This window comes from Etheostoma spectabile, unplaced genomic scaffold (genome assembly GCF_008692095.1).
Source record: "Etheostoma spectabile isolate EspeVRDwgs_2016 unplaced genomic scaffold, UIUC_Espe_1.0 scaffold00003701, whole genome shotgun sequence".
Lineage (NCBI taxonomy): Eukaryota > Metazoa > Chordata > Actinopteri > Perciformes > Percidae > Etheostoma > Etheostoma spectabile.
This window is the reverse complement of record NW_022603060.1, coordinates 286,553-300,989: the sequence shown is the minus strand read 5'-3', so window position 1 is coordinate 300,989 and position 14,437 is coordinate 286,553. Positions and strand designations below refer to the sequence as shown.

The 14,437-nt window shown below is 38.9% G+C and overlaps 1 pseudogene; it reads right to left on the bottom strand.

The window, feature by feature from the left end:
• Window positions 1-8,278: 8,278 nt before the first annotated feature.
• Window positions 8,279-14,437, bottom strand: LOC116676719 (antigen peptide transporter 2-like; annotated as a pseudogene).

Sequence of the window (14,437 nt, the reverse complement as noted above, 5' to 3'; positions counted from 1 at the left end):
AGTAAAGGCTGTGTAAACCCCATCACCACATTAGCAGCTGTGTCTGTTTGGCTATTCGTCTATTCCTAGCTTTTTTTTTCTATGACCTTGAGCAAACAACCTTTCTCAGTGTGGCTTTGTCCAGAACACATGTGTGGTTGATAGTTAGATTTAGAAGTCAGAGACTAAATCTGTTCAAATCACTGGTCATCTACAGTCTGTTGTTCATTAAAATCAGCAACAGATGACAGCTCCTCCGTTCTGGACAGAATAAGTCTTTACATCAGACAAATAGCAGTTAAAATCCCTCCGATTCAATAACAATAAAAAGTTTATATAAAACGTCATCATGTTGTAAACCAATCAGGTGTTAAATCAGCTGAGAAGCCGGCGTTTCCCAGAATGCTCTGAAGTAAAACTAAACACATCTTTCAGTCACTTCCTATTCCAGTCTCACCTCTGTTGTCCTGATCTCTGCTTTGTCCAGTTTGGTGACGATGTCGTCCTCCACACCAGAGAGCTGAAACACACAGTCGTACCTCCTCCAGTCTTCAGCTGGGACTGATGAAAGTCCAGGTCTACACTCATCTGGAAGGATCCATCGTGGTTGGTCAAATACTATGAAGTCTTCTCCATCATAACCATGCTGGTTAAATCCATTGGTGCTTCTAGTCTCGTCATCCCACTCACAGCCTTCCATCATCTGGAGCATGTGGAGTCCCAGGAGGGAGGGAAGGAGGGAGAGAGAGAGATCACAGCCCAGTTTCTGTTACCAGTTGATATCACATCTTTACCACAGAGACACACTGATCCAGACTCCAAAACAGAGGATCTACACCTCCCGCTGTTATTGGCTCGATGGAAGCCACAGCCAATAATTAACTTAATAAATAACTTACAGCCAATCATCATGTGGACAGTTTGGACGTCTCAGAGGGAGAAAGAGTGAATAGTGAACCATCTGAACTTCATCAACCAACCCAACTACCACAAACTCTGGGAGGTTTGGGACTTGAGAGAACGACGTGTAGGGTTAGGCTTATTAGGTTATTAGGTTACCATTCCAAGACTGGATGTACTAACGAGAACTTTAAGATAATGAGTTGTTGCTTCCTGGAGCTAGATCAACGACTATGAAAAGAACAGTTAACTCATGAATACAGTTTCTAAAGACAAGAAGCATGTTTCCCTTGACAATTTTTTATTTATTGAAAATTATCAGACGTGCACCACTTCTTAAGTGCCAAGAAGTCTGGAGGTTTGTTTCACTAGTGGCAGGTCTACACCTGAGTAACACATTACAAAGTCTTAACTGACCTGCAGCCGCGTCTTGTAGCACGAGGCCGAGGAGGACCAGACCGAGCCAGGTCTTCATCGTGATCTGTCTCTTCTGAAGCTCTGAGAAACTTCTTAACAACTTCTATGTTTGAGATCCAGAGGAACAGACTCCGTCCTCTCAGCTCGAGCACCAGTGTCAACTGAGGCTATGATCACGTTGAATCCCTCTCTGTCTGAGCCAATGGGAATTAAGACTGAGCTACGTCACTTCAGTACAGCTGACACAATGAGCTCATGAACGAAAGTGAAAGTAAAATAAGCTTTTTTACAAAATCGGCTCGAGTTTACCTAGTATATATATATATATATATATATATATATATATATATATATATATATATATATATATATATATATGTAGCCTAAATGTAGCCTAACCAACCTTGTTTTTGATAGCCTGCTTTGATGCTACAAAATATGGCGTTATAGTTCCTTGAATGAAATCGAATGATCTGTCCAGAAAATATCACAATTAAACATGATCCCATTATTCATTAGCTAAGTTATTTGTGCTTACACGCGACTAATATAGCTAAATAAGTTATGGAGTTTCCTCTAACGGAATGCTCTGAGTGAAATTAAATTGGGCTTTTATTGTGAAGGATAAAAACGGTAAAAGTGAGGCTATAGTCTAGCCTACTAGAGCCTACTGTTTGTGCTGCTGTTGTCAAGGTAGCCTACGAGCTAATAATAGATAAAGTGAGTCTTTAACTGTCTATGATTGGTTCAGATAATGGAGCCTCCATGTTTCTTTGTTTTATTGCCCTCGGCTACAGTAGTTAGCACGTATTAGCTCAAAGGCTAACTTCACCCCAGACCCAAACGGTTTGAACCCCTACCCTCTTATTAACACGTCCCCCACTGACTCTTAATACCCCCCCCCACCCAAACCAAGTCACTACACTTTGCATTAACCTACATCCTGGACCTGGACACACCTGCCATTTGTATACTGGCTACATCTTAAACTTTTTGCACCTAAATATTCTTGTACATTCTGCACTAAACCATTCAATCTCTTTTTCTTATGTTTAACAGCTACTTTCTGTATTTATTATTTGTTTCATGCACCAAGCACCATGGCAAATTTAATGTACATGTTACTTACTTGGCAATAAATCATTTTCTGATTCTGATTTACTGTAAATTTGTCACCATGGAAATTGTTATTTAAGGTAAAAAAGTCACATAATTTCGCTTTAAAGCAGGGGTAATTAACGGAAGTAACGTATTGTGTTGTGACAAACTCGTACAATTTGACTTGCAATGGTGTTTCTGCAGGAGCTCCGCTCTTGGTAGTTGATTTTAGGGAAATGAAGAAGAGTGTGGTTGGAAAGATGGTATATCCAGCATCTGCACTCAGAAAGACAGAGGTCAAAGGTGAAATACTCAGGGGAGGTATTACAGTACAGCCCACTGCAACTGGGGTGTGATATCTGACATGCAGGCAGGTCACCATGTTCAAAGATGGAGAACCGTCTTTATCCAGACAGAGGGACTCACTCATTCACTCACTGAGATTCCTGCCTTCATAATAACAACGATGATAATACATTCAAACACTGTAGAGTGAAATGTGCACTGAAGTGACATTGAAGGTCTGCAAAGAGCTATATACTTGCATTGGAGGTCATGATTTTCACTGACACAATTACAGTGCCACATAGCTTATAATGTTATTTTAAACTCTTGAAGCATGATTTTCCCTCTCCTAAAAACACATTCTGTGCAGCCAATCTCTCCTCACATCCACATGACTTTATTTATATTTTACTGAAGATCCCAACATTTTCAAAGTCAATCTGGCAAGCTAAACAAAGATTTGGGAAAATGTGTAATAAATGAGGCCAATAGAATATTTCCATTTGGTGCAATGGAGCACCGACAAAAACATGGACTTTAAATAAGTGTTTATACACCTATGATAATGATCTTAAAGAAGCTGATACACAATGCACATGTGATAATGTCAAACAGTGTGGAATAAGAGGATTTTAACAACCTTAAAGCTATCAGGGTGAGAACTGAGACAACCTTATGTTGAGGGATTAAAACCTTAAATAGTTTTAAAGATTTAAAAAGCATTTCTGTCTGACAATCCCACCAACATAGAACTTTGTATGACAAGATATACGCTTGATAATTTGCCTCCTATAACATAAATACAGTGTCTTGGCCCTTGTGCAAGGAGCCAAGGAGAACCAAATCAACCTGCTGGTGTCATACTTTGGGAGCTGGGTTAAATTTTAAAACATTTGAAGAGAGTTTGAAGAAAACTTTCCTTATCAAAAAATGGGTTTGCAATGGATGTACCTGTTGGTAACATGTTGAAGAGGTTCCTATGTTGATTGTTCTGAAAGCACACATTCAAAAACATCTTACTGTGTAATGTAAGGTTGTTTTATCTTATGTAAATGCATTTAATTCATTTCTTATTTTATCCCACTTGGGGGCACTCAAGATCTTTTCTACATTTCTTTTTCAAAAGCGCCAGATCACCAGACTGAGGAGTTCCAGGAAATCACATGGTTGTCTGGTTGCATGGTGAACGTGTCTGAGATGAGCACTCGGGGTGCTGTTGCTCTCACTAATGCTGTTCATTTCAACTCTCAATAAGTAAATGATGTCACCCTGCTACCATATTGCTCCTGACACACTGAGAATCAGACTGTTCCGGTGTAAGCCTGAACCTCTGAATCACTGTTAAATGATTCATTTATTCATAACACATGTGCTAGTGTAGTGTGGTGGTGAGAGAGACTGTCTTGTAGCTGAAATTGACACCATTCCCTCAAGCTGTCTCTAATACCGTCTCTGTATTTTCAACCTTTTGATAAAATATACAGATCGTATCCAGTATATCTGGTGACCCTTGGCTACAAGATAAAAAATAAACCACAACACTGAGTCTTAAACCAGAGGAACTGATCTCTTTATCAACATTCATGTGGCTCTTCACCGGCACCTCTCTGATACAAGCTGAAACTTGGTTTCCTTGGTGGTTTCCTGTGAATCTGCACACATCACAAGATCTTCCACAACACAAAACCTACACTGTTTAAAGAACTGAAAATACTGCTAAATGTCACTGATAACCACTTCACAACCCTTGGTGGTTCATGTGTCAGGGATGCTTTTTATTACTGTCTTGTTGCTGTCACTAGATGGCAGCCGAGATCAATGGTTCCACCTTTTCTTGCCTCCTGAGAATCCCCTAATTTACCAATCTGCCAAACAGACTGTTTCCGAGAAATCACATGGCTGATGGTAAAAGTGCCAACTACAACCACTGGAGCGCTGTTACTCTGCTTTAAAGGCTTGATCTCAGCTCAGGGTTGGCATGTTTTTTTATTAGCTGATAGAAGATCAGTTTCTGTTTGACCATAGTTGTTCTCCGAAGTCTAAAACCGACACCAGATCAGTGTTTTAGTATTTCCTTTGTTCATAAGGCAGGACTTCCCTCATTTGATCATGTGATGGGTGTTTTATTGAATGCTTTGTCTTTATCATTAACTGAGGAGGAGTAATTTGTGCTTCAATAAATGTTGCAACTGCTTCATTCCCCAGGGGAAGTTAGGGGATTTATGAAAAGAAAGTGGGGGTTTACCTGACTGTAAAGCAACACAAAAGATTTCTCTGCTTTATATTATAACATAACTTATCTGAATGGCTTTATTCTCCAAGATCAATAATTGTACATTACTTTTTGAGACTTTATTTAGCAATATGGGTCCTCTATTTTATTCTATTCTAAGCTATTTAAACCCATCTGTCAAACAAAATGAGATGAAGTGTGGAAAAGAAGCTACATCGGTGTCATTTCTGTTGTGTTTCATGCTGCATCAGTTCCTTCGTTACTTTTGATTTAAGGATGAGAAGCGAAGCAAGTATTCTGTTACAGTGAAGCTAATCTCTCAAGTGACTCTTTCTCTTCTTAAAGTGACTCCCTTTTGATTTGCACCTCAGTTCTTCTGTGTTGGTGATCGTACCAATCAGCCAAAGTGATAAAGGGACAGAAAATACAACAGAAAAAATACAATAGGTTTAAAAAAAGGTAAAATGTATTCTGTTGTGGGAGAAAGTAAGTACATTTACTCAAAAACAGTACTAAGGACATGTTTAATGCACTTACACACTGCCACATGTGTTTTATACATCTAGTCCATTTCAGAAACTAACAATTTTTACTCCATTACATATTTAGTTTGAAGTTACTTTAAAAATTGACATATAAATATATAATAAGTTTATGAAATACAATACATGGTTAAATATTGAACTAGTGGTCTCCAACTTTTTTTGGGAGTATTTTTCCATCCCTGATTATTTTTAGGACAGTTGGAAGGAAACTATATCCTGTAAAAAGGGCACAAGTTTGATTAATCCTTAAATCTTCATCAACAGCTACTTGTTCTGTTAAATTATCCTCAGTGAAGACTACCAAACCAAAACCAAACTACAACCTGTTGATCTGGGTGGGGTCATCAGTCAAATGTCTAAATGTTAACAAAGTCATTATAGAGGAACATGCATCAGTTGTTGCCCTACGTCAGGCTGTGTGACAGGTGTTTTGTATCATATCAACTATATCACTTTGACAGCTGCTGAACATAATCACCAGAAGCTGCTAACCTGAAAGGTAGAGAGGTAAAACCAGAATGCTTTCAGTCACCAGACATTTAGCTTTGCCGTTGTTTGGTTGAGTCAGGCGACCTCTGATTACACAATACAGTGAAGAAAGAAAGTGAAAGAAAGATAGAGGGACTTTCCAGTTTGGCAGATATGGTGCTGAACTGGTTAGGCAAAAGCTTCTCGCCACATACTTATATACAAAGACACACACACACACACACCCACACACACACACACACACACACACACACATAAATGTATAGATGGACACTGAGGTTTGAGGATGCACTTGAGTCTTTTCCATTACACCACAGAGATACAGCCACAGTGTCGTATCCGCTTTTATTACCTTACATATTACTACTGTCTATGCATACTGTCGGCCATTTTGTGATTTGTCTTTTTGGAAGTCTCGCCCTAATGGCGGTAACCTTTGTAAGCCGCAGGCGGCACGCAGTTGCTGATAGAAAACAAGCACGCATCTCTGCTGATGAGTCACCGTGCCGGATTCTATCTCCCAACTTAAAAATAAGTTTTCATGTTTCATGTGGTGAAAATTGCCTGCAAACACTCAGCAGTCACAACCATATTATTAATCCATCCAGGGGATATAAAAAAATACCAGCAGCAAACAAACAGCAGACCAATCACCATTCAGTTCATGTTAAATCATGAAAATAAGTTCATCTAAAGTTAGGAGACATTGCATGCAAACAAGTATAGAAATGTGCAATTCTTAAAGTTGTGACATGTTTTAAATGATTGAAAACGTATATATGAAGCTGTTTTAGGGTAACTTCCTAATGCAGTTGGGCAACAAGAACATCAATCTTCTCAGGATATATGAGTTTTTTTGTTTTTGTTTTGTAGTTTTTATTTTGAACATGTAAAATAAATATATACAGTATATATATAGACATATATACATACACAGTATAAACATTTATTCATATATATATATATATATATATATATATATATCCACACATACAGTACATACAGAATATGCATACACATATACTGTATTTACATATTAACACAATAACAGATACATAAGTGCATGTACACAATATTAAAATTAAGTTAAATACAAAAAAATCTTATGTTTCACTTATTTATACATGTTTACATATATGTACAGTATATCTACCTACCTACGCTCACATAAACACATGCATACACACACATTTCCATTTTTTTTTTTAAATCATGCGGTCATCCAACTCCAGCAGAAACAAATGCCTAACTCGTCTGTCACGTGACTTCAGTCTCCATTTTGTGGCTGCACAGACATCTTGACAAAATTGTGACATGCTGTACGTTTTATAAGCCGAGCCTGATCTTTATCGATAGAGGGGGTTGGTGTTTTGACATGATGGCGTATATCACTTCACTGTACCTTTGGTGATTATGACACATATCACCAGGCAACTTTCCAGAAAGCCTAACTGACAGAAAGAAAACCTGTTGGTAGTCAGGGACTTTCCAGGGAGGCTCAAACAATAAAAACCAACCCCCACCATACCGAGCTTTGATGCACTGCATCCACGTGCAGTCGAGTGGCTTAAAACCACAATATAATAGACACAAAAGACATAATATAACATGCTATATGTAATATTTAAATAGTTTAATTTGAGTAATTGTTATGTGATGTCTTTGCTTCCCACCGTACTGTAAGCATCTTGCTGAGCCAACTGGGCCTGTATAAAGTTCAAATTCTTGCATGCAACATAAAATATTGGTCTTTAATTGCATTTTAATTTGTCCCTGAATGTGTTTGGTGAAAAGTCTTAATAAATATATTGGCGCAAGGCTTGAAAAACATTCAGTTATGTTTTGACATTCAAGCAGGGATCAACGGAGATCATTGACTATGATCTAAAATGTCGGATAAATCTCATATCTAGTGATCTAAAATGTTGGATGCTGTTGATCAATCTCTTATTTGGGACATATCCATGAAGCAACCTTTGCCCCCTCTGATCATAAATGAAGGTTTATGGCATCAACGGTGTGCTGTCAAACCTTTATTCATCGTTAGCAAAAACAAGGACATCAAATGGAATATATATTATATATATATATATATATATATATATATATATATATACATATCATCATGTCACTTTTACATTTAATTCAATTAATTTACATTATCTAATGAAATTCCAACCATCAGCAAATAAATAAGAACAGAAGTATATTTCTTACCTTAAGGTACTTTTTAGTACATTTTACTAAACAGTACATTTCTGGAAAAAAAAAACATTCATCCATACTCTTTCATTTTCAATATACCTACTAAAAATGTACAGTATTTTTACATAACTTTACATAAACTCGAGCTCACATTTTGATCAGGTTAGCTGCTGTTGCCTGCGGTCCAACACATGCAGCCCAGCAGAACAATCCTCTCTCAGAAACATCAGCTCAGTGACAGCAGCGTGTCACTGTGGGGGGTTTCCCTCGGAGAAGAGCTTCTCTCTCAGTTTGTAGTAGCTCCCCTTCCTGTCCATCAGCTCCTGGTGAGTCCCTCGCTCCTCCACTCTGCCGTCACCCATCACAACGATCTGATCGGCCTTCTCGATGGTCTTCAGCTTGTGAGCGATCACCAGCAGGGTCTGGTTGGGACAACGAGCCAGCGCCTGCTGGATCTGTGACGAGTCAAATTTACAGAAATATTTATTATTTCAGAAGAATCATTAAGGTTTAATTCTGATATGTAAAGGGATATATGAAAGAAGAAAAAGCAAACAAGGAGTTACATCAATTCATCATACCTACTTATGAATATATGAACATATCAGTAGCTGACTCAGAAACATATAAATACTATACTGCTCGTTTGAAGGACTAAAATTGCAAAAATGAAGGACGCAACACGTACACACAAGACTAGTGACCAAGAAGTCAACAAACAGTCTTAATTATGTTACTTTTCAGATGGATTCTATAACATTACTTCAAGATTGGTCATACAATACTGTATATAGTTTGTTTGACTTTTCTATTAAGCACAATTCCTCTGTAACTATCCCACATGTAGGCCTAATTCGGCAATATCGATGTTGAGATGTAGCCTAAATGCTTTGTTAAGTTAGCACAGCACATTAATCATATTTTAAGCAAGTTTAGTTTCTTCTCGAGCTTTGAGCTCTAAGCAATAAAAACATGGTGCATTTATTTGTGTTCATCAGGTCTTCATTATCCTCCTGGAAACTCTAAGGAAGGCATGCACTTTATATTGCTTGGTTTTAATAGGGCAATTCTCAATTCCTGATTAACTGAACAATGAATGATATGTGACAACATTTTGTGTGCAGCACTTCCTTTATCTATTAAACACTAACACCTATTTTAGAGTTCACAGGTGCAGAGAACCATTTAGAATCTATTCCCCTCTGGTGAAGAAGAGTCTTTAGGTCATCATCCACCTTCAACTCACTGTTAAAAGTTGGGATTTATTACCTTGTTTTCACTCTCTGCGTCCAGAGAGCTGGTGATTTCATCCAGAATGAGGACCTGTGGCTGTCTGACCAGAGCTCGAGCAATGGCGATCCTCTGCTTCTCGCTCTCCGATAACTGGCCGCCACGCTCACCCACCTCTGAGAAATGGATATTATAAAATCATAACAGATTGGTGTTCAGGTATGATGCAGAAAGATACGAGGAATTCAAAACTCAAGTACTAGAGGAAGTACTAGAGGTACGATGAGCACCAACCCCCCAAAATCCCCAAAAAACTATATTTAGCCTTTAAAATGCACAAATTGAATCTACATAAATGTTTCAGATAACTAAATAAAAAGTAAAACATCTTGTATTGCAGGTTTCTATCCAGGCATTCAGACATGCAAAACCACACAAAGGGTAACAGCTTTACCTGTATCGTAGCCTTTTTCCAGGTTTATAATAAAGCCATGGGCGTTGGCTTTGCGTGCCGCTTCCTGGATCTCATCCAATGAGCATTCATCAAGCCCGTAGGCGATGTTGTCTCTGATGGAGCCGGAGAAGAGCACCGGCCCCTGGTTCACCACCGCAATCTGTTAAACACACTCTCATCAGCCTGACTGAAGGAATAACTTGTGTTAAAAATATAAAAACCAAAAGTAACACTCAAATCTTCGGACACATTTAAATATATTATACATCTATCAGCTATCAGCTTGCTGGTCTTAATTAAATAATATTATGATCTCACTGATTAGCCATGAACATAATGCATTTATCTGGTGTGTATACCAGAAACTGTAAGAAAAACATCTGTAGAAAAACAGAAAATGTCCTGGCAGAAAATTACCAATACCCTTTCTGTTAAGTTTACAAACTTCTGTTAATTCAAAAAAAATCTGTTAACTTCAGTATATCCTCTGTACCTCTAACGGATATTTCTGTTAATACAAAAAATCTAAATATCGAAACACCTGTGAAAAATCATTAGAAAATTTGTATAAACACAGTAAATTAGCCCTTATTTCTACTGATTTTCTAACAGTGGTAGTTCTCCCAGTAATGGTCGTGGTTAGACTGCCTTCTGGTCTAATTGTCTAAATGCTCTATGCTGTTCACAGTAGATTCTATTGTTTTGACTACTTGAAAAACAGTTTAAACACAGACGAGAGAGAAGAAGAGAGTGGTGTTCATCATTTGAAAAGCAGTAACAATGAATCACCTTCTTGTGGAGGAACGGTGGTCATAGACTTCAGTGTTCGTTGTCCAATAGGATTTCTCCACTCTGCTGCTCATAGAATCGCTCAAGCAGACTTACACAGGTGCTTTTTTCCTTTTCCAGATGGACCCACAGTGCTGTCATCTGACCTGCCTTCAGCTCCAAAGAAATTCCTGAAACAAGAAGATCACAATGAACACAAGAAATGATGTCTGTAGTTTACTATACGGTATGTAGTTATAGTAGTTACTAGACAGTATGTAGTTTATAGGTAGTTTACTAGACATGTATGTAGTTTATAGGTAGTTTACTATACATGTATATAGTTTATAGGTAGTTTACTATACATGTATATAGTTTATAGGTAGTTTACTATACATGTATGTAGTTTATTAGGTAGTTACTATACATGTATGTAGTGTATAGTTTTTTACTATACCGTATGTAGTTTTATATTTACTAGACATGTATGTAGTTTATGTTGGTTTTACTATACATGTATGTAGTTTATTGTAGTTTACTATACATGTGTAGTTTAGAGATAGCTGTAATACTTGGGAGGGAAAAGCTGTTAATAATGCCCTTTTGTTTGTCACTTTCTATAGTTTCCAATATTCTTTTCAAACTTAGTTAATGAAATGTCCAATTGAAACAGAGAATGACTCTGGTCTACCTGGTGGTCAGACCTCACCGCAGCACACCGTTTTGTTCGGGGACGCAGGATAGGCGAAACTGAGTTGGCGGAAGCTGATGTTTCCCGTCAGCTGATCATGTTTGAGTGTTCCCTCCGTGCTGACCTGAGGTTTCGGTCCAGGTACTCAAACACTTTCCAGCAGCCCTACCGAGTTCAGCATGTCGCCAAAGATGTAGGCGAGAGTCTGGAAGATGGCAGTCATAAGACTGATTAATTAATAACACATGATTTCATTTATGGAGTCAGAGTTGCAGCATGTTAATGGAATTATATTTGCAAGCACCTGTGTGTTTATTTTTGCTTAAAAGCTATGAGCCAATGGATATCCTTCCTGAGAACAAGAAAGCTCCAAACTTTACTCTTCTTTTGAAAGTAATCTCAAAATATTTCTTTCTTCTTTCTATTATATTTTAACAGTGAGTAAAGTGTATGTGTGTGCTTATTAAAACAAGAGCTCTGCATACCCTGATGTTGTCTCCCAGGTCTGATTGGTAGAGGATGAAGGAAACCAGGTTGCCAGTTGTCATCTGTCCACTCTGGATGAACAGCCTGCCGTAGTATAACAAACCGCATGGCCAACCCTGTTATCTATAGACACAGGCACACACCGGGGAACAAAACTGTTAATGGGTTTACAAACAAAGAAATGATCAAGACTAGGCTCTATGATAAAAGATTTTTAAATCTACCATCTAAATTAAAACTTCTCACCCTCCGTGCGAGTAGGTAAACAGCCCTGACAGTGTCCCGACGGGTCTTGATTGTTTGTGTCCCATCAAGCGGTCATCATAGCGACGGGCCTCGTGTTTTTCTGAGTTAAAGCTCCGGACCACATGGATACCAAGACAACCCTCATTCGCGACTTCATTTGCCACGGCCATGGAGTCCTGCACCGCCAGGGTTAGCCGCTAAGGAAGAAATAATTCTTTTATTTTCTATCTTACTAACTCAGCTAATTTTTTAAAGTAAGGGTAAAGTCGAGCCCTGTACATTGGGGGAAGGAAAAAAAAAATCATTTTTCATCTGATTAAACGTCTATAAAAACTTTGGCGTTAGAGTCACGGAAGATAGGCACAACAATTGTTTTAAATATTAGTTTGTTCTTTCTTAGCGCCATTTGACTTTTGAAGACATAAGGATCCATATTATGCAAAATCAGTAATGAAGGATTGTTTCATTAGTTAAAAGCCTGAAAGAGTTCCTTGGTACGGATATCATATACATGTGAATCTGCGTTTATCTGGTAGTGTGGGTCATAGATGTTCTGAATGAGGCCAGTGATGGGCGTCTCCATTAATACGAGGAAGTGAGCTTCCATGACAGATTCATCATCAGGGAGATCATGCCCAGGGTCTTGATGATGTCCTCAGCAGCACATTGACGTTCAGACCCACTGTTCTTCCCATCAAGTTGGTGTCTTAGACAACCTGGACGTGATTTCACCTCCACAAAAAAAGAATAGAAATGATCATCTGTCAGAAGTCCTTGTCCTGTTACATCCTCGTATTCCTGCTATAATCTGTCCTTTTTTAGTTTATCTTCTCTTGTCTTTTTTGTATTATTGTTTAGTTTGATCTAATTGTCTATCTGACCTTCCATGTCATTATGAATACAGTGTATTTGCACGTTATATAATAAAGCCTTACCTGTCTTGTGGTCTCAAAAATCCAATTTCCTGTTTGGTCAAAGCCCCGACAGCTTGACTTTCACTCTGCATGTGTAGCCACTGATGGCACCGAGTAGGAGACCCCCCTGCAGCCTGCCTCACAGAGCTGATAAACCACAAGAGAGAGTCAGTTAGAGATCAGCTGTCAGCCAAAGACTCATGCTGGATGGGACGTGAAGTGAAAAACACGACCCCATACCTTCCCAGATTACGGCCCATGAGAGAAGTGCAGATATGAATTCTTTGGTTGGTACTGACTGCTGAGGTCCATGACTCTCCCAGTGTAGACGGGATGAACATTTCACCTGAGAAGAGAAACACAGATACACAATCAGACACACAGAGAACTGAAAATACATCAGCCTTGAATATCAACATTGGTTGTCATCTTTGTGAATGTGGTCCTGTGTATCCCAAGAGCAGAGTAGTAACTGTCCAGGCTAGATAGATTAGATAGATAGATAGATAGATAATCGATAGATAGATAGATAGATAATATATATAATAGATAGATAATAGATCTTGTCATTGTGCTCATGTGGAGTACAATGAATCTGTTCAGCATCTCTTCAGCAGTGTGCATCAAAGATTAAGAATACAACAAGTTAAGTAAGTAAGGACAAATACAGAAATATGGAATAAACAAACATGTCCAAGTTTCTTAAATAGTTAAAACAAGGCAATTATTTTAAGTTTATATTTTGAGTTTGTATTCCAACTTTAGTCTCAATGTAAAAAGAAAAATGCAATGATGACTTGACACTGACAGCTGCTCTCATTATGATGTTGATAACTGACAATTGTCAATCCATTTCCTTAGCATCTAGTTACTATTGAATTCATCATCATCATCATCATCATCTTCACCATCATCATCACTTACACAAACAGCGAGCGTCAGGAACAGCAGCCCTCCAGCAGCAGTAGCCAGTCGGGTCTGTACAGGTGAGGACTCTCATAAACAGCACTCTGGCTTTCTGCTTCTTCTCTTTCCCGTTGTCCGCATCTCGTGTCCGGGATGGTGACTTCCCAAACAGCGCACCGGCTAGCGACGCCCCGGTACACAGCAGCCAGCACGCACATCCGCCAACATGCCGCATTGTGTCTCCTCACGGTACAGAGCTTTGGCTCCGTCTCAAACACCGCGGGCAGCAGACTGTGCGCCGTTAAAACCCGAATCAGAACGGGTTGAGGTCTCCGAGGATGAGCAGGGTCAGAGCATGAGCGCCAAACACCGTAGAGCCGCAGAAACCCAGAGACGCGCAAGAGTCCAAAAACACGCTGTGCGTCACTACACATCCCGATGCGTAAAACAAGCAAAGGTCGACGCAAACTGCTAAAACTAAAGCAGCTGCTCTGCGGGTTACTGAAGTTGTATTGTCTGCCATTTCTCAGCAACACTCGTCCTCAAATGACCTGCTCTGTCACCTCGAGACCAGCGTTGTATTTCATCCAC